The sequence below is a fragment of the Nycticebus coucang genome, chromosome 14 (assembly GCF_027406575.1).
Source record: "Nycticebus coucang isolate mNycCou1 chromosome 14, mNycCou1.pri, whole genome shotgun sequence".
Lineage (NCBI taxonomy): Eukaryota > Metazoa > Chordata > Mammalia > Primates > Lorisidae > Nycticebus > Nycticebus coucang.
Window position 1 is genome coordinate 4,832,568 of NC_069793.1, and position 21,016 is coordinate 4,853,583.

The 21,016-nt window shown below is 40.7% G+C and overlaps 1 protein-coding gene across 7 annotated transcripts in view; it reads left to right on the forward strand.

Annotated features, from left to right (window-relative positions):
• Positions 1-21,016, forward strand: part of PPP6R3 (protein phosphatase 6 regulatory subunit 3) — a 146,473-nt gene that overhangs the window by 38,758 nt on the left and 86,699 nt on the right. For 6 of the 7 annotated variants that reach the window (XM_053561210.1, XM_053561216.1, XM_053561217.1 and 3 more), the window contains one exon: positions 17,207-17,356. The exons of the other annotated variant lie outside the window; for it this stretch is intronic. The gene's annotated coding sequence lies outside the window, so the exon portion shown is untranslated. The remainder of the gene's footprint in view (positions 1-17,206; positions 17,357-21,016) is intronic. 7 annotated transcript variants of the gene reach the window in all.

Here is a 21,016-nt window from a genome sequence, read left to right on the forward strand (position 1 = left end):
ATAGTCGTCAGTATGGCCTGGTTAAATCAGCTGTAAAAATAAAGGAAAATCTATACCAGCTTAAAGCATTATGTTCTTTAGGAAAGTAGATTTTTCTAGGCACGGTGACTATGCCTATAATCCTAGCACTCTGGGAGGGCGAGGTGCGTGGATTGCTTGAGCTCATGAATTCGAGACCAGCCTGAGCAAAAAAGCGAGACCCCGATCTCTACTAAAAATAGAAAAACAACTGAGGCAAGAGGATCACTTGAGCCCAAGTTGGAGGCTACTGTGAGCTATGACGCCACAGCAATCTACCCAGGGTGATAGCTTGAGACTGTCTGAAAAAAAAGAAAGTAGATTTGTTTTTGTTTTTTTTTTTCTTTCTATCATACAGTAAGTCAGATTCTTTGAGAGTGATTTTTTTTTAACTCTAAAATTGCTAAAGATTGAGAAACAAACAAGTGGCTCTGATAGAGGCCATAGAGGGTATGTATTAATAGAACTGTGCCTTTGAAAAGAGCTTATGTTAAGCTTGTCAAACATACTTTTAACATGTTTAGTGTAAGTCATTACTCTACATTTCTTTTCTTTCTTTCCTTTTTTTTTTTGGAAACAGTCTCACTGTCACGCTGGGTAGAGTGCTGTGGTGTCATTATAGCTCACAGCAACCTCAGACTCCTGGGTTCCAGTGATCCTCTTGCCTCAGCCTCCCAAGTATCTGGGACTACAGGTGCCCACCACAACACCCAGATTTTTTTTTTTTTTTTTTTTTTTGTAGAGACAGAGTCTCACTGGCCCTCCGTAGAGTGCCGTGGCGTCACACAGCTCACAACAACCTCCAACTTCTGGGCTTACGCGATTCTCTTGCCTCAGCCTCCCAAGTAGCTGGGACTACAGGCGCCCGCCACAACGCCTGGCTATTTTTTTTTTGGTTGCAGTTTGGCCGGGGCTGGGTTTGAACCCGCCACCCTCGGTATATGGGGCTGGTGCCTTACCGACTGAGCCACAGGCGCCGCCCAACACCCAGCTATTTTTTAGAGATGGGGGTCTTACTCTTGCTCTGGCTGGTCTCAAACTCCTGAGCTCAAGCAGTCCACTTACCTTGGCCTTCTCAAAGTGTTAGGATTACAGGTGTGAGCCACTGTGCCCAGCCTAGTCTACATTTCTTTCTCCAGATGCCTGATAAGATTCTTCTCAGTGGACTTTGTCATGTTTTCTATATGCACTGAGTTATACACCACAGGAAACGTGGGAATGGCATATCTTACAAGCTTTAGGGATGAATTCACACTCAGTTTACCTACTGGACCTAAAATATAACTATTTCAGTTTTTACTTGGTTTGACTTACTAACAAAACAGGCAAGTATCTAATGCTAGCTGACAATGGTGAATGTAGCAATGAGGTTTATTCTGTGTGGAAGACTTTATCTTGGTCAGCTTTTATAGTGGAGAGAGACAGTTCAAACCTTTGTGAGATGTATGTTGTCATACCAGGTACCTACCTGCACATGGCTATAGTGACCTTTGCAGTTTGACCTTCTTTGGAGAAATGGCAACATGTTTACACATGGACTAAAGCAAAAGTGATTATAAAGTAGGCACACTGAAACAGAAAAATCAGTCTCCCAGCAGAGGATGTGGATATTGTACAAATTTAAATTTGCTGTTACTGGGACTTTGTACTTTAAGATCTTGTTTAAATTTCCTTAATTTCTTTATTGTATTTTACTTTTATTTCAAATTAATATGAGGGTACAGATTTTTAGGTTACATTGTTTTCATGTCTAAGGTAAAGTTCAAGTCCTAAATTTCTTAAAAGTTTGAGACTGGCATTTATCATTTTTTCTCTTCCTTCATCTCTTTGAGTATCTTGGTTTCACTTGTTTTATATTTGTTAACTTTTAGATCTATATGAATTAAGAATTTTAGGATTTGAAGAGTCTTAAATAATCATTTAGTCTAAGCCTCTCATTTTACAAATAAAAGAACAAACTTGTGGCAGGGCACAATGGCTCATGCCATAATCCCAGCACTTTGGGAGGCTAAGGTAGGAGGGTCTTTTGGGGCCAGGAATTCAAGACCAGCCTGGGCAACAGTGAGATCCTGTCTCTGCAAAAAATTTAAAAAGTAGCTGAATGTTACAGCACATATCTGTAGTCCCCGCTACTCCAGAGACTGAGGCAGGAGGATCACTTGAGCCTAGGAATTTGAAGTTATACTGAGCTATGATCATGCCACTGCACTCTAGCCAGGGCAACAGAGTGTGACCTATTTCGAAGTAGAATAAAAATTAAATGTTAAAAAAAATAGAGGCCGGGTGCAGTGTCTCACACCTATAATCCCAGGACTTGGGAGGCTGAGACGGTGGATTGCCTGAGCTCACAGGTTTGAGACCAGCCTGAGCCAGAGTGAGACCCCATCTCTAAAAATAGGTGGGCATTGTGGCGGATGTCTGTAGACCCAGCTCTTGGGAGGCTGAGGCAAGAGAATCACTTAAATCCAGGAGTTTGAGGTTGCTGTGAGCTATGACACCACAGCACTCTTACCAAGGGTGACAAAGTGAGACTCTGTCTCAAAAAAAAAAAAAAATCGAAAAAGTAAAACTAGAAGGAAACTCTGAGACCATTTCTTAACATTAAGACCTTGGGACAGTGTTACAAATAGTTGCATCCTAGGCCTTTTTAAAAACGTTTTATTTATTTATTAGGACAGTAATGAGAACCTGTATGAAGGTGTTTTTTGTCTTAGGTATCTCATTTTGCTAGTTTAAAAAAATCCCATCCTCGATCTTGAGGTTTCAGCGAACACATTCATTCAATTTCATGTGCTCAGCATATTTTTCAATATACTGTTTATAAACCTTTTTTTTTTTTTTTGGAGACAGAATCTCACTTTGTCGCCCTTGGTAGAGTGCTGTGGTGTCATAGCTCACAGCAACCTCAAACTCCTGGGCTTAAGTGATTCTCTTGCCTCATCCTCCTAAGTAGCTGGGACTACAGGTGCCCGCCACAATACCCCCGGGTATTTTTGTTGTTGTTGTTGAAGTTGTCATTGTTTTAGCTGGCCTGTGCTGGGCACCCTACCCACTAAGCTATGGGTTCTGCCTTGAAATTTACCCTTAACATTTTTGAACTATGAAAAACATTATTATTTACAATATTCACCATGCTGTGCCTTGTATCTTAAAAGGGAAAAAAAAACCCTTAATCCTCCTGTTTGGGGCTTTGTACTTTTTGATCATCATCTCCCCATTCTCCTTATCCCACAACAGTCTTGTTTTTTTTTTTTTGAGACAATCTCATTCTGTTGCCCTAGGTAGAGTGCCGTGGCATCATCATAGTTCACAGCAACCTCAAACTCTTGGGTTCGGGCAATCCTCTTGCCTCAGCCTCGCCAGTAGCTGGAACTTACAGACAGGCGCCCGCCCCAATGCCTGGCTAGGTTTTGTATTTTTAGTAGAGATATCTCAGTCTTGCTTAGGCTGGCCTCAAACAGTCCACCCACCTCGGCCTCCTAGAGTGCTAGAATTACGGGTGTGAGCATCTGCCCCCACAACAGTCTTGATATGTTTATCTCAGGTATTATTCATTTGATTTCCAGGATTGCCATACAAAAAATTTGGTGTCTTAATTTTGGAGTATGGATTATGGAAGTTTCAGCTTCTGCATGAAATTAAGCTTGATTGTACTTTGGCTGAACCCGCTAAATATAGCTTGGTCATTGGTTTTTTGCACCATTGCTTTGCATCCTTATCTACTGTCATAACAGGCAGAACTGGTTGTTTTCTTTTTCCTTCCTTTCCCTCTCCCCTCCCCCCCGCCCCCGCTTCTTTTGACCTCCTTTCCTCCTCTCCCCCTGTCCCCTACCAGGTTTCACTCTTATCTCCTAGACTGGGGTGCAGTGGCTTGATCAATAGCTCCCTGTAACCTCCAGCTGCGGGGCTCAGGGGCTCAGACGATCCTCCTGCCTCAGCTGCATTACAGGCATGTGCCACCATGGGTGGCTAATTTTTTAAAAAGTTTTTGTAGGAACAGGTTCTTGCCAGGCTTTACCCAGGCTGGTCTTGAACTCCTGGGCTGAAGTGATCCTCACACTTCACATGGGACCTCCCAAAGTGCTGGGTTGACAAGCGTGAGCCAGGGCACAGGGCCTCCATTTTAATAGCAATTTAGATTTAGTTGGCTTTGGTATGCCTGCAGTGATTTGAGTATCCATTAGGGTGCACAGCCAGACAGTGATGTAATCCTATCTTCCTTTACATACATGTTCTTGCTTTTAGAAAGTGGTAGCATAGATTTACCTTGGGTGTTTCGTACTTTACACAATTGTCTTTTTGCAAAAATCACTGTGGCAATTTTTGATTAATGTTCTAGAAGGCTTGGTATTCTTGCCTTGGCTTATTAAAATAATTAGTACATCTGAAATTTAGCTGATAGAGTTAATAAGATACATAATCGTTGGAAGATGCCTCTGAAAACATAGAAGTCATATTATCTGTAGTGCATATTTCTCCTAATTATAGGTTTTTATGCAATTTTTTGGATAATTTTTGTACTCGTAATTTTATATATTTTTTTTCTTCACGATGTGCTAGGCATTGAAGATAGAATGGGAATAAGCCCTCATAGAGGTATACTATCTTCCCAATGCCTTAGACGTGGGTAGTTTGGAGAACAGGTGAGGACACGCGTGGCAGTGGGACTGAGATCCACATTAAGAGGGCACTCAGATGCTACTGGGAAGTAGGCGTTCCTTTTTAGTGTGTGTCCAGGCTTTGGGCTGTAACCTGTCTATAATTGAAAGTACATTTTCAGTTGCGTACAGTGCATGACATAAGGGGAAAATGATTTCTTGCATGTTATATAATAGTGAATGGTTTCCTTTTGTGAGTTTTATATTAGGGATATTATGGTCTTTATATTAAAAATTTATGTAAGAACATAGGGAACAGATTATTGACAACTGGGCTCAAATGATCCTCTTGCCTTTCTTCCAACATAGCTGGGACTGAAGTATGAGCCACCATTCCTAGCTCATTTTTTTTTTTTTTTTTTTTTCCTGAGACAGCCCCTCAAGCTGTCATCCTGGGTAGAATGCCGTGGCGTCACAGCTCACAGCAACCTCCAACTCCTGGGCTTAAGCAATTCTCTTGCCTCAGCCTCCCAAGTAGCTGGGACTACAGGCGCCCATCACAACACCTGGCTATTTTTTGGTTATAGTTGTCATTGTTGTTTGGTAGGCCCGGGCTGGATTCAAACCCACCAGCTCTGGTGTATGTGGCTGGTGCCTTAGCCCCTTGAGCTACAGGCGCTGAGCCCCTAGCTCATTTTTAAATCTTTTGTATGGAAGGCGTCTCACTGTTGCCCAGGCTGGTCTCTAACTCCTGGCCTCAAGCGATCCTCCTACTTCAGCCTCTCAAAGTGCTAGGATTACAGGCATGAGCTGTTGCACTTGGCCTGCTTTGTTTTGTTTTGTTTTTAAATAAATTTAGTGTTCATATGAGTGATTTATGTAAATGCTTTATTATCCGCAGCTATAAAATAGGGCTAAATAATGACAGAATTAAAAAGCACTTGTATAATGCCAACACAAAAGATTTTTAAGGGTAGATTTTCATTCTTGCTATTGTCACGTTTTACGATTAAGCAAGTACATTTGGATGCTATTTAGCTGATACTTTATTCTATTTTAGGCTAAACCAGTCCTTATTCTTAAATTACAGTTTTATAATTGTGTTGCACTTGTATTGTCTTCGTCAGTATTAAAAAGAAGAGAAGCAGATATACCATTTCTTTTTTTTCCTCTTGTCTTGATTTCTCTTCCTCCTCTCCCTCTCCTTTTCTCTTCAACTCTTTTTCTTTTTTGCGACAGTCTGACTTTGTTGCCCTTGGTAGAGTGCCATGGCGTCCTGTCTCACAGCAACCTCAAACTCTTGGGCTCAAGCAATCCTCCTGCCTCAGCCTCCCAAGTAGTTGGGACTGTAGGCACCTGCCACAATGCCCAGCTATTTTTAGAGACAGGGTCTCACTCTAGCTCAGGCTGGTCTGGAACTCTTGAGCTCAGGCAATCCACTCGCCTTGGCCTAGGATTTTAGGTGTGATCCACCTTGCCCAGCCCTGTCTTGATTTCTTTGGGGGGGGAGGAGGCTCTGAGTCCATTTCCTTGGAGAAAATAATCTAATGAGACCAACTGATTAAACTACATATTACTAATTAGCAAATCCATATTTTTCTTCCTTTAGTTTCCATGACACAACACGATTATTCCCACTGTTTTTGAATAGTCTTAACTCTCCTAAGTATGTCCCTTTCTCATTTTGTCTTTTTTTTTTTTTGAGCCAGAGTCTTACATTGTATCCCTGGGTAGAGTCCTGTGGCCGCATAGCTCACAGCAGCCTTATACTCTTGGGCTCAAGATATCCTCTTGCCTCAGCTTCCTGAGTAGTTGGGACTCCTGGCTAGTTCATTTTGTCTTTCAAGTGTGGTGGAATGTACTGTGGTTTCCTAGAAATTAAGTATTTGGGGTGAGCTCTTCTTTTTTTGGCTTTTTTCAGAAGCTTTCAGGAGTATTTTTTAGTATTTTTTCAGGAGAAGCTTTCATTTCTCATGGGTTCCCTTATGATCTATACATGTTTAATTTTCAAAACAAACATTTCTTTTTCACTTAGTTAGCTTTTCTCAGGGGTCTTATATCATACTTTGTCTGGATACAAACACTTAAATTCTTTCCAGGTTAAGATCCTGTGTCTTCATTTCCTGAACAATGATTGTCTAAGGTCTCCTTTACCATCAATACTTTCTCATTCAAAATTCCTAAAGATCATAATCCCAAATGTCTAAAATCCCCAAAACCACAATCCCTAAAGAGCAAACTCCCAAATGTCGAAATAATTCTGGGTAAGTGATTAGTGATTTTTGATTGTTCACATGATAATTATATCAGTTACATCATCTTAGGTAGAACTATTCCTTCATTATTTATTTATTTGAGACAGAGTCTCACTACGTTGCCCTCAGTAGAGTGCCATGGCTTCACAGCTCACAACAACCTCAAACTCTTGAGCTCAAGTGATTCTCTTGCCTCAGCCTCCCAAGTAGCTGGGACTAAAGGTGCCCACCACAGCACCTGGCAGTTTTTAGAGATGGGGTTTTGCTGTAGTTCAGGCTTATCTTGAAGTCCTGATCTCAGGCAATCCACCGGCCTTGGTCTCCCAGAGTGCTAGGATTACAGACATGAGCCACTGTGCCACCTTTTACCTCATTATTATCTCTATTGGAAATGAAATATAGTTTAAGGAGTTGTATGTGGGTGCAAGCAGAGGTAGGCTTGTGGACTTAATTTTAGGTGTTGGCTGGACTGAGGAATACTTAGAAACCTGGTGAAACAGTGAGGGTGTTTCCAGGGGACCTGAGTGGACTAGCTGGGGAACATCTGCTCTTGACTTCAGTGGGAACTATTCAATCAACCAGGGACCCAGAAAGAACAGATACAGAAGAGGAGTTGGTCTCTTTCTGATAGCTGGGGTAGTTCTGCTCTGCTGCCTAGGACAAGAGAAGTTCAGGCTTAAAGCCTTTGGGCTCCAGATGTACATCAGACATCCCTCCTTCCCTCTGGGTCCTGAGGCTTTTATGGAGTGAGAGTTAGACCTTCTGCCTCCCTGCTTCTGAGACCTTCAGACGTGGACTTAGTCACAGTACTGGCATCCCAGAATTTCCAGCTTGCAGATGGCCTGTCATGGGGCTTCTCGGCCTCCATAATTTTGCAGGCCAATTCCCCTGATAATTCCCTCTCACATACCTATACATATTTTATTGGTTCTGTCTCTCTAGATACAGTTTTATTATTTAGGAAGTCAGATATCATTCCTTCTTACAGTGTTTCTCACTACACAGTGGAAGAGATCTGTGAAATTGTTCCCTTGCAAAAAGGCTGTGGTTAAGTTAATTGCATGAGACTACTTAAGGGTGAAAGATAAAAATTTAAAAGCTAATTATTGGCGCTGTGAAAGCAGAATGTTGCTTAATTATGAGAGTAATAACTAGGCTTTCAAATGAACATCATATACTTACGAAATGTAGACCATAACCACTTTACAGATACAAGTACAGCAAGTGTTTAAAAGACAGAGAAGTGAAAACACAAGTGAAAAATACAGTATTCTTCTGCTAAATTATTCAGTCTCATACAACTTCTACCCTTCATACATAGCGCCAATGCATTATGCTGTATATTTCATCGTTGAATCATTTTCATTATTGGAGGTATAAATAGTGTATAGATTCGTAGAGAGTTCTAATTCATTTAACGCATTTCTTTTCGAATTTGATTCCACAAAAGTTCATTATCACAGTGTTGGCTTTGGGTATAAAATATAAAAATGGATGAATATAAAAATGTTAAAGCTTCCTCAGTAAGTGGAAGAGACGTACTTTTTGTACATGTGCATTTATGAAAAATAACATTTCTTGAGATCAAGGCTCTGCAGGCGAGCCATGCACATCCAGTGGTGACCCACTGTGAAGTTTGATAGATCTCTTCAAAAGACGTGAGTTGTCCATCACAGAATGGAAGACGACTGCAGTTATAAAGCTGGGTACATGTAGTTACCAACAGAATGGTCAATGTGTTTATACATTACACTTTTTGACCTCTTTCTTTGATTGTGGTTCATCTGCTCATAACTGTTATTCTTGTGGGACTGTTGTTAGTGTACCTGAGTATTTATAGTTGCAAAAATATGTATGTTGTTACTGCCTATTTTATTGTACGAAGTTGGTCTATAAAGTGTTCTATTATGTTTTTATAAGTTTCTCAAGTAAATCCCCTTTAAAAATGAAAATAAATATTTTTCAATGAATTTTTAAAGTTATTCTTTCCAGAATTATATTTTTGGGATTTTTGCTTTTCAAGATTTCAAGATTTGGGTCAATGACATTCATGATTGTGTATTTTGGGATTGTGGCCCAAACCCCTTTACACGGCCTTTCCTTGGATGTGTGTACACAAAGAGAGAGCAAGCTCTGTGGTGTTCCCTATAAGGACACTAATCTGTCAAATAAAGGCCTCACCCATATGAACACGTTTTAACTTTGATAACTATTTCCGAATACAGCCACACTGAATGGAGAGGTATCACATTCAGTTCATTACATTTTTCTTCAGAATTCTTTAGGCATTGCCTCATTATCATTTTTTCGTGGTGAGACACGCACAAAATTTATTTATTTATTTATTTATTTATTTTTAAGAGACAGAGTCTCACTTTGTCACCCTCAGTAGAGTGCCATAGCGTCACAGCTTGCAGCAACCTCAAACTCCTGGGCTTAGGCAATTCTCTTGCCTCAACCTCCTGAGTACCTGGGACCACAGGTGCGCCCCCCTCCCGCCCAATGCCCAGCTGTTTTTTGTTGCAGTTTGGCTGGGGCCAGTTTGAACCCGCCACCCTCGGTATATGGGGCTGGTGCCGTACTCACTGAGCCACAGGCACTGCCCCCAAATTTATCATTTTAGTCGTTTTTAAGTGTACGTACAGTTCAGAAGTATTGGGCACATTCACAGTGTTGTATAACCATCACCACTATCTGTCTCCAGAACTCCTTTTATCTTATAAAATGGAAACTCTATACCCATTAAATAATAACTCTCCATTCCCTTCTTCCCCACAGACCCTGGCAACCACTAATGTACTTTGTGTCTCTCTGATTTTTGACTATTTTCATTACGTTAAGTGAGATTACACAGTCTTTGTTTTTATCAAAAGACAATTTTGTCTGGTTTTTGTTTTTTTTTTCTTTTTTTTTTTTTTTTTTTGAGATAGTCTCACTATGTTGCCCTCGGTAGAATGCAGTGTCATCACAGCTCACAGCAACCTCAAACTCTTGGGTTTAAGTGATTCTCTTGCCTCAGCCTCCTGAATAGCTGGGACTACAGGCGCCCACCATAAAGCCTGGCTATTTTTTTGTTGCAGTTGTAATTGTTGTTTTAGCTGGTCCAGGCTGGGATTGAACCTGCCAGCCTCAGCGCCAGCCATAATTTTGTCTGTTTTGTGACTAGCGAGTGACTAGTTTTGTAGCATGTGAATTTTCGTCATTTAAAAACTAAATGCTATTCCATTGTATGTGTATACACATTGAATATTCTCAATTTAAAAATCCAAAATGCTCCAGAATTTGGGAGTTTTTGAGCATTGAGTGACACAAGTGGAAATTCCACACCTAAGCTCATGAGATGGGTTGAAGTTTATTAAACTGAAACACATAATTTATTAAATATATTATATAAAACTATCATCAGGCTATGTGTATAAGGTATACACAAAAATGAAACATAAGTGGATTTCATGTTTAGACTTAAGTCCTATCCTCAAGATATCTGTCATGTTTATGCAAATATTCCAAAAATTGGAAAAAATATGAAATCTGAAACACACTTGGTGCCAAGCATTTGACACTCCTAACCTGTAGCATGTTCACTTACCCATTCATCTGTTGATGGACACTGGATTTAGCTTCAAGAATGTTACTGCTACAAGCACGGGGTACACAGCTATCTTTTTGAGACCCCGCTTTTACTTCTTTTGAGTATAGACCTAGAAGTGGAATTTCTGGGTCACATGGTAATTATTTTTAAGGTTTTTGAGGAACCAGCATTTTGTTTTCCACAGTGGTGGATCATTTTACTAGTTCCTACCACTAGTACACAATGGTTCTAATTTCTCTACATCCTCACTGTCTCTTTATTTTCTGGTGTTTTTGGTAGTACTCGTCCTATTATGTGTGAAGTGGTTGCTTCATCTGTTTTCTGTTTTGCTCTTGAGAAACCTCAAGCTGTTAAGATTATTAATCCTTTATAGAAAATCTGGGCCCTTGTTGGTGCCCAGGGTCATGAAATTTTCATAGTGACATTCCCTAGTGTGGGTCTACTTTCAGGGACTTTGGGGAGAATTTATTCTCTGATTTCCTCCCTTCTGTTTTCTGTTCTCTCTCTCTCAAACCCCTGTTACTTGGTTGTTGAATATTCTATTTTTGAAATTCCAATTTTCTTTTCTCTCATTTTCTGATTCCTGCCCAATCTTTCAGCCTTTTATTCAGTTATTAATTTCTGCTATGAAATTTTTAATTTCTAAGAGTTCTTTTTATTCTTTGTCCCCTTTTAAATAGTATTCTTTTTAGTATAGTGATGTATTAGCTTCTCATCATTTTATATCAATTGTTATTTTACTATTTTTTTAAGAGACAGAGTCTCACTTTATCACCCTTGGTCGAGTGCCATGGTGTTACAACTCACAGCAACCTCCAACTCCTGGGCTTAGGCGATTCTCTTGCCTCAGCCTCCCGAGTAGCTGGGGCGCTCACCACAACGCCCGGCTATTTTTTGTTGCAGTTTGGCTGGGGCCGAGTTCGAACCCGCCACCCTCGGTATATGGGGCCGGCGCTCTACTCACTGAGCCACAGCCGTAGCCAGGCGCTGCCCTCAATTATTACTTTCTATCTTCTTTTTCTTTGTATGGTCTTATTCCTCTAACTTGCATTTTTTTGTTTCTTTTGCTCCTTTTTATGATAGGGGCTTTCTGGAGGTGTCCGGTAATCCTTGTTTTTTTTGTTTTTGTTTTTGGAGGGGCAGAGTCTCACTTTGTCACCCTTGGTAAAGTGCTATAGCATCATAGCTCATAGCAACCTCAAGCTCTTGGGCTGAAGTGATCCTCTTGCCTCAGCCTCCCAAGTAGCTGGGACTACAGGTGCCTGTCTCTAATAATAGCCGGACATTTCTACTTCTGGCAGAGACAGGGTCTCGCCCTGGCTCAGGCTGGTCTCGAACCTGTGAGCTCAGGCAATCCACCTGCCCCCTCCCAGAGTGCTAGGATTACAGGCATGAGCTACTGTGCCTGGTCTGATCCATAATTTTTGTTCACATTTAAAAGTCAGGATACACAATACATACATAAGAGTTGTATCACATGAAACTGAATTCTTTCCCGGCTTTTTCCACTATCAAAGGGTAAAGGGAGTGACATCACAGTGTGTGTGACCATACTTACCTCTCAGATCTTCATTCCTAAAGAACATTCCCTACCAAAAGGAACCAGGCCTTCTTGGAGAAACGGCTGATTTCAGAGGTGGGGCAGAAAAGGTACAAGCTGAATCTGGAACATATTATGGGAGGAAATATGTGCTCAAAAATTATGAAAAGCATAAAAGAATGCTCAAAGGGGTTCGCTCCCACTGGGCAAATCTGGGACAATTTGAACATCAGAATGAATGATGATGTAAATTAATAAAACAAAAATCTGTGAGTCTACACTAATAATTATGGAAGGAAAAGGTGAGTAGGGGAAGGAAGCATCCCTTATTGAAGTTAGAATGCTATCTAGTAAGTGCAGAAGGAATAGTAGAGCTACAAAAACTTTGTTATTTTATAGCTGAGTGTCAGTTGATTCAGGGGAGAATTGCCTGTGAACACTAAAACTATATTGGGTAACTATTTTAAGAACACAGTTTCTCTCTCTCTCTCTTTTTTTTTTTTTTTTTGAGACAGAGCCTCAAGCTGTTGCCCTTGGTAGAGTGCTGTGACATCACCGCTTACAGCAACCTTCAACTCCTGGGCTGAAGCGATTCTCCTCTCTCCGCCTCCCAAGTAGCTGGGACTACAGGCGCCCGCCACAACACCCGGCTGCTTTTTTTGGTTGTTGCAGCTGTCGTCGTTTGGTGGGCCGGGGCTGGATTCGAACCTGCCAGCTCAGGTGTATGTGGCTGGTGCCTTAGCCGCTTGAGCCACAGATGCCAAGCCAAAACATAGTCTCTTGAAGTATCTTTCCACACGTTACTTATTAATTACTAGGGAAAAATGATTATTTTATAGTGAAGAAGCCTAGCACATAATATCTTAACCAAATGATCAAAATTATCGCTTGTGAAGGAACAAATTGACATCATCTTGTCTGTTAATGTAATGCTCTAGTAAAAACAAAGCTTTATTTATCCACAAGTGGCAGGAATAATGTTCTTCAAAGATGTCAGTGAAATGAAACAAAAAATGCTGCAGAACTGTTTCAGATGAAAGGAAATTAAGGAGCCATTGACAGTGGATGTAATATATGATCCTGGATTGAAGGAATGGGGGGTGGCCTATAATGCCCTAAAGGACATTATAGAGCACTTGATGGAGTTGGAGTGTGAACTGTGTATGAGTTCTGACAGTTAAGTTCATGAATTCATCCTAGAAAAGATGCTACGTACCTGCATCGCTGAGTAGCACTATGGTCACCTTTGAAGTCTTCCCTTGGGAAGTTATGCACTGGTGCCAGCACCTAGTCCACCCTTTGCAGCAATTTTGGAACTATTCTGGAATGGCCATCGGAGCTGTCATCATATTACACCTGATGTCCTGAATGTCATCAAAATGTCTTCCTTTCAATATTTCCTTTATCTTTGGGTAAAGAGAAAAGTCATTGGGGGCCAGATCAGGTCATCAGTGAGGTTGTTCCAATATGACTATTTGTTTACTGGCTAAAAACTCCCTCATAGGGCTGTGTGATTGGGTGCAGTGTCCCCTGGTGCAGTGTTGTGATGCAAGAGCCATGAGTTGTTGGCCAAGATTTTCAGGTATGATTTTCCTGTTTCTCTGTTGATGTTTATTTGGTCTGCTATGCTTCTCACAGTGAGCTGATGATTTTGTCGTGCAGTTTGATGAATTTTTGCAATGTTTCTGTCAGTTCTGCTTGTTATAGGCAGCTCTGACCTCTCTCATCAGAGGTCCGATGAGTGCTTTCTCTCTCCCCAGAAAAACATTTACTCCATTTGTACACTGCTGTTTTCTTCATGGCATTATCTCCGTAAAGTTGGACTAACATGTCTCTGATTTCACTTCGACTCTTGCCAAGTTTAATAAGAAATTTAATGTTTGTTCATTGTCCTATTTTAAGCTCCAACATTCTCGAGACAGCGCCCAAAAAAAGCATGCAACAATAATGAATGTCACTCAGCAAGATACTGCCATATGTTAATACAAACACAGATGTGCGACACTAATATGCCAAGGTTGTTTCACACTTGTTGTACAAGTGGTTTGCACGATGCTGCCAACATAAATGCGTGGTGGCATAAACTTAATTGTTAGACCTCTTAGTCTTTATTTGGTAATTATATTAGACTTCTGATTCTGACTTATGTACTGTGCTGCTTTTAGGAAACACTGGAACATTTCAGAGTAGAGGGATGTGATGGTCGCTGTCACTTTCCAATGCATAGGTTGGTGGGATGTGCCTGAGAGGGGGCGACAAAGCAGAAATGCCACAGCAGTGCTGGTTCGTGAACCCAGATAGCTCTTGCACTGCTCTTGCAACAGTTCTGTGAGTTTAAAATGAAGCCTTTTGTTAAAGGTTGGAATGGGTGTGACTGATTGGAAGCTCTGGTCTTTTGTGGGTCTCATTGGCTGTGAAAATTACAGCAGATTGACTAGTTGACCTCCTTTGATTGGGGGCCCTTATTGTATTTTCAGATCTTTTTTCTCAAAATCAGCCAACTCACTGAAAAGACACTTTCATTCTGGAGAGTAAAGGTCTTTCCTGCTGACTGGAAATGAAGGAGTCCAATAGGGAGTGGTCCCCATCCTTTTTGGTACCAGGGACTGGTTTCACAGAAGATAATTTTTCTATGGACAAGAAGGCAGGGTGTGGCGGAGGGTTGTGGGATGATCTAAGCACATTATATTTATTGTGCACTTTATTTCTATTGTTATTACCCAGTCTTTCCCCTGGTTGATTTAAAGTAAAAACCTATGGACACTTAAAACAAAGACCCTTTTCCAGTAAGTAGATTTCATATCTCATTGTACTTACTGTAATTTTGGTAAGCAGCTGGATTTACAATACTGTGTTTTCTTTTGGCATTACTGGATGGAAGTGTGAGGCACAGTGTTGGTGAACTCTACTGGGAGCCTGGGATTGAGCCAGCCTGCAAGTGGGTATGGTGGGTGGGGGTGTGAGAAATGATTGCAGATGGGCTTTGAGGATTCTGGGATTACTCAAATCAAAATGCCTGTTTTGTATGTGTGCGTATTTGGGGGAGTATATAACTCTGTCAGATTTTTAAAAGGATTCCTAAAGGGATCTGGAACTCTAATACAGAGTGACTGTGATGGGTGGAGCTGGAGTTACCTGTGATAGTTTAGTAAAGCGGCTTTACATGACTCAGTTAATAAGTTTGTTATGACTAAGGATTTTAGCAGCATGTACTGGCACAGGATCTGTTCTTATGATTTTAAGCAAAAATTTAGGTGGCCAACTATACTTTTTCAAGTATATGTTCAAAAAGCACTTAGTGTGGCTCAGCGCCTGTAGCTCAGTGAGTAGGGCGCCAACCACATACACCGAGGCTGGCATGTTCGAGCTTAGCCCAGACCTGCTACACAGCAATGACAACTGCAACCAAAAAACAGTCGGGCGTTGTGGCAGGTGCCTGTAGTCCCAGCTATTTGGGAGGCTGAGGCAAGAGAATCGCTTAAGCACAAGAGTTTGAGGTTGCTGTGAGCTGTGACACCACGGCACTCTACCAAGGGCAACATAGTAAGACACTGTCTCCCAAAAAAAAAAAAAAGCAGCGCTTAGTGGTCATGTGCAATCCCAGCTACAGGAGGGTCACTGGAGCCCAGGACTTTGAGGCTGCAGTGAGCCATAATTGCATCACTGCACTCCAGTCCAGTTTTAGTGACATAGTGAGACCATCTTTAGAAAATAAAAATAATTTTTTAAAAGCACTTAACTGGTAAAATGTTTCATTTTAGAAATAAGTATGCTCTTTTTCATTTTAGTTTTATTTATTTATTTTTAAGTATAATTTGCATTTTATTTTTTCCCAAAGGATAGTTTTTCCTTCAGTCCTCAAGGACTTAACTCCTTACATGGGCTTTGGCGGAGGATCATGGGGCAGCAGCACCCACAGGTCTAAGTCAAGGTGGAGGTGTTCGGTTCTTTCAGACTTCCTGAGACTCTTTTTCATTTTCACCTAGGTTTGTCATTGTTGTATTTGTTAATTTTATTTGTATTAACAAATGCTTAGTATTGTTTCTGTTATCTTACTAGGAGGAAAATATTGAGATCACGATGTAGTGTGTTCGAAAGGCAGTAGAGGAACGCCATTTTTTTAGATGTCTTATAGACCACATTCTTAGAGGGTTTCTAATTAGTACAGCATCCACAGTTTGAGTCTTTTTCTGCAGTGTTATGTGTCACGTGCTTTGAAGACAATTTTGTATTCCTTTTACGTGCAGTAGTTAGTTGACTTACATTAGAGACTGAATCTGGCTAGAGCTAGAGCTAGATACTAATGCTCTACTCACAGTTCTTGATAAAAGTTATTGTTAAAGGGGCATTTAAAAGAAGGGACTTTTTGAAATTTTAGTATTTTAAAGTATAGTGCCTTTATAGTCAACTGTATGTTGGAAAAGAACATCGTTGATGTTTTCATAAAGTAAAGGTGAGAATTTGTATTCTTCCGGGGGCGGCACCTGTGGCTCAAGGAGTAGGGCGCCGGTCCCATATGCTGGAGGTGGCGGGTTCAAACCCAGCCCTGGCCAAAAACCACAAAAAAAAAAAGAATTTGTATTCTTCCTGACTCATTCATGATGCTGTTGTGGTGTCTGTGTTTATTTCCGAGTTACTTAGTGTAGGATAAAAACTGAGGTACAGAAATGATGGTGCTTTCTGTGTTCTTACAGAAAAATTTCAATTAACCAGTACTTTAAATCAGTGGTTCTCAACCTTCCTAATGCTGCGACCCTTTAATACAGACCCACAGGTTGAGAAGCGCTGCTTTAAATTCTCTGAGGTAGGGCTGCGCCTGTGGCTCAGTCGGTAGGGTGCCGGCCCCATATACCGAGGGTGGCGGGTTCAAACCCGGCCCCAGCCAAACTGCAACCAAAAAATAGCCGGGCGTTGTGGCGGGCGCCTGTAGTCCCAGCTACTCGGGAGGCTGAGGCAAGAGAATCGCTTAAGCCCAGGAGTTGGAGGTTGCTGTGAGCCATGTGAGGCCAGGGCACTCTACCGAGGGCCATAAAGTGAGACTCTGTCTCTACAAAAAAAAAAAAAAAAAATTCTCTAAGGTATAGTTCAGTGAGAATCTAGTCCCTGAATTGTACCTTTTAATGAGAAGTACAATTAACTGTCATGAAACCAAAAACTAAAAAGAGAATTTATGTGATTTTTCTGCCCTTTTTTTTTTTTATAGGAGAGCTTCTGTTTCATATACACATCCCACTTTATTCCTGCTAATCTGCTAATGCAATAAATTAGAAGAAAATTGTTACCAGGATAACCTGTAATGGGCAAGGAGCCACAAAGAAGACATTTCTTTTAATCTTTAAACTTGGTTTGAAAGGTAAGACCATTGTGATTATCAGGAGTTTCCTTCTGTTGAGTTCCTGTCACAACCCAGATGGAGACCAGTCTCTCAGAGTAGGTGCAGTACATTTCTTTGGTCTGCGTTATTTTAAGTAAGTTAAAGTAACAGCCTCTGTAGTCTGCTTTTGTAGAACTCAAAGGATTCCCAAGTGCCAGGGGGTTATTGAGCCTAGGCATCATGAATAGCCAGGCCTAGCAAGCCAAGGGTAGCCTGGGGAGAAAGACTGCTAAGTGGAGACCTGTGACCCAGGCTGCTGCTCCTAGGTCACCTGGCTCTGGGTCTGTGCGTATCTGATCGGTTGGTGTTTGTTTTATACTGACTGGCGGGAGGTACTTGTCTTCTAGGAGCCACCTCTCTCTTTTTGAGTCCTAATTGCTATCACTTTGGAACTTTTTATTAAAGATCAGAGGCTGACTTTACATATTTGCCTTTTGGCTTGGTTGGCACTTAATAGGAAGTGGCAAAATAGAGCCTTTTTGGGACATGTGGACACAATCCAATTTCATTTGTTCCATTATTCTTCTAGAGCAGTGATTTTCAACCTCTTTATTTCACAGCACACTTGAACCTGTAGTTAAACTTCCCTGGCACATTTAAATTATGGTTGATGAAAAAAAAGTAAAGAATGGAGTGTACTTACTGTGCTTTGAACTTCTTTTGAAAATGATTTAACTAATGATCTTTAAAAAATTTCGTGGCACGGCATACCACTTGAAAATCACTGCTCTACAGGGTGAACAAATACTGTTTACTCATCTGTCTTTATGAACTGGTGCTAGTCCCAGGATTTGAAGTTTTAGTCACTTTTTACTATGTTTTCTTTTTATCCGTATGATCAGTTATTTACCAAGGCCTATTGGTTCTACCCTCAATAGTGACTCTTGGCGCTGTTTTTCTTTCAGTTTCCACTGCTATGAAGCTAGGTCAGGTTTTGTCACCTCTGATTGTTTCATCTGTGGTGGGCCTCTGCTTCTAGTCCCCAGGTGTCTCTTTGCTAGACTTTGTATATGACACCCCCCACAGCCAGCCCCTTAGTAATAATCCTTCCCAACCTTTAGCAGTCAAGTGGTAGTCAGGTTGTATAAGTAGTCAGGTTCTTGTAATCTTCTAAATTCTCCAGCTTTATCTCCGGGTTATTCTCCTACATGAATCCTGTGTAGAGAATTCCCTCCAAGTAGTCATTCACCTCTAGGTGAACAAAATACTTGATAGAGTTTTATTATTGTTCTGTGTATTTGATTTGATTTCACATCTTCTGGGGCTCAACTTTCTTCCTACCTTTTTTTTTTTTTTTTTTTTTTTAAGAGACAGTGTCTCACTTTGTCACCCTCAGTAAGAGTCCTGTGGCATCATAGCTCCCAGCAACCTCCAACTCTTGGACTTAGGCGATTGTCTTGCCTCAGTCTCCTGAGTAGCTGGGACTACAGGCGCCTGCCACGATGCCTGGCTATTTTTTTGTTGCAGTTTGGCTGGGGCCAGGTTTGAACCCGCCACCCTTGGTATATGGGGCTGGCGCCCTACTCAGTGAGCCACAGGCGCCACCCTTCTTTGTACTTTTTTTGGTCATACCATTTTGGATTATTCCAGTTTCTTTGTGGCCACTATTTTATGAACTCTTTAAGTATCTTGTTAAATTGTTTTAGGATTTTTTTCTCTTTAACTAGATTGTAAGTATTTTGTGTGTAAATAGTTTCTTTATATTTTTAGTATTTTTTGCATAACATAAGTATCATTAATCGGTGGTATAGGTTGAAATATCAGACATTTCTCAGGATATTTTTGAGACTTTCTCCCTGTCCTTCTTCTTTTTCTTTGCTGACAAAGGTTCTTAACATTAGCAGCTTATAGAACAATCTCTTAACCTTTAACTATTACTCATCTCTTTTACTCATCTCCGGCTCATCAGCACATTGCCCTACATTAGAACAGATGAACTCTTAAGAAGTTACCTAGGGTGGCGCCTGTGGCTCAATGGAGTAGGGCACTGGTCTCATATATCGGAGGTGGCGGGTTCAAACCCGGTCCCGGTCAAAAACTACAGCAACAACAACAACAAAAAGTTACCTAGTAGTCTCTGGGAATCCTGGTTTAGTCAATGCTGAGTGGTTAAGGCAGGTTCCTGGAGAGGAACAATGCTGTCGGTGGCAGGCACTTTGGACTAGGAATCGTCCAACAGAGCCTTTATTGCAAAGGGCTAGACAGTAAATATTTTACGACAGTTTTATGGGACAAGAGGCAAGAAAGGGTATTATGAAGATGCATAACGAGAAAAAACAGATTTTTACAGACTTATTTATTGGTGAGCTTCAAAACAATAATTGAGTTCAATTTTCTGTAATATGTACTAATGTGAAGATTAGAATTCTTTTTTCTAGGTAGATTACATTTTTTCTTTTTTAATCTTTTAAAAAAGATGATTACATTTTTCTTTTTTTAAAAAGATTACATTTTTCTTTTTTTTTAAAGATTACATTGTAATCTTTTTTCTAGATTACATTTCGTCTAATGTTTAAAATTAGAGTTACTCTTTCACCAATATATTGCAAATGTACATCTAACCTAGGAATATTGATCTGCAAAGAGATTTTATATATCTCATCTTTGAAAATGTCCATCTATATAGATAGGTACTTCCATACTCTGTATTCGCCCCCAGATAGATGAGTTTAGTTGAATATATTTATTACCTGGAAGATGTATAGAGAATTCTCTTAGATTCTTTTCTTGGTAGTTGGCTTTTTAGCATGTCATTCCATAGTAAATTAATGACTTCCAGTGGAGGACAACCTTGTTGTACAACTAAATGGATTTTGAAACGGGGAAAATTCCTTTGTTTTTGTATCAATTTCTGAAAAATACAATTTAATTATAGTTTGAGCTTAGAAAATATATCCACTACAAATTTGTATGGGACTGGGGATCTCGTCTCTTGCTTTATAGGAAGCATGTGAAGCAGCTTGACCCTCCTTATAAACAAAACCAAAAGTTGCTGGAATGATGCTACATGTCAGCACTGTTTGCCTTGTGATTTTAGGTCGATGTGTTAACAAACTTTGGGACTTCTGGCAAAGGGAAGTTTCCATAGTCATCTAATGTTCAGTAATTATGGTTGAGGGCTTTTCTTCTTCAGAAAAATTTCAGGCTCAGTGCCTGTAGCTCAAGCAGCTAAGGCATCAGCCACATACACCAGAACTGGCAGGTTCGAATCCAACCAGGGCCTGCCAAACAACAATGACAACTACAGCCAAAAAATAGCCAAGCATTGTGGTGGGCTCCTGTAGTCCCTGCTACTTGGGAGGCTGAGGCTACAGCCAAAAAATAGCCAAGCATTGTGGTGGGCGCCTGTAGTCCCTGCTACTTGGGGGGCTGAGGCAAGAGAATCGCTTAAGCCCAGGAGTTGGAGGTTGCTGTGAGCTGTGACGTCACACCACTCTACCCAGGGTGACAGCTTGAGACTGTCTCAAAAGAAAGAAAGAAAGAAAGAAAAATTTCTGTCTTGGTCCTAAGTTTAAAAAGTCACAATAAAACTTTACTACATCAAGCTGCCATGTGATAGAGTGAGTCAGGTTGGTTTAATTCACAAAAATAAATGAAGTTTACTATTGGTGCTATTGGTTCAATAACACATGGATGGAT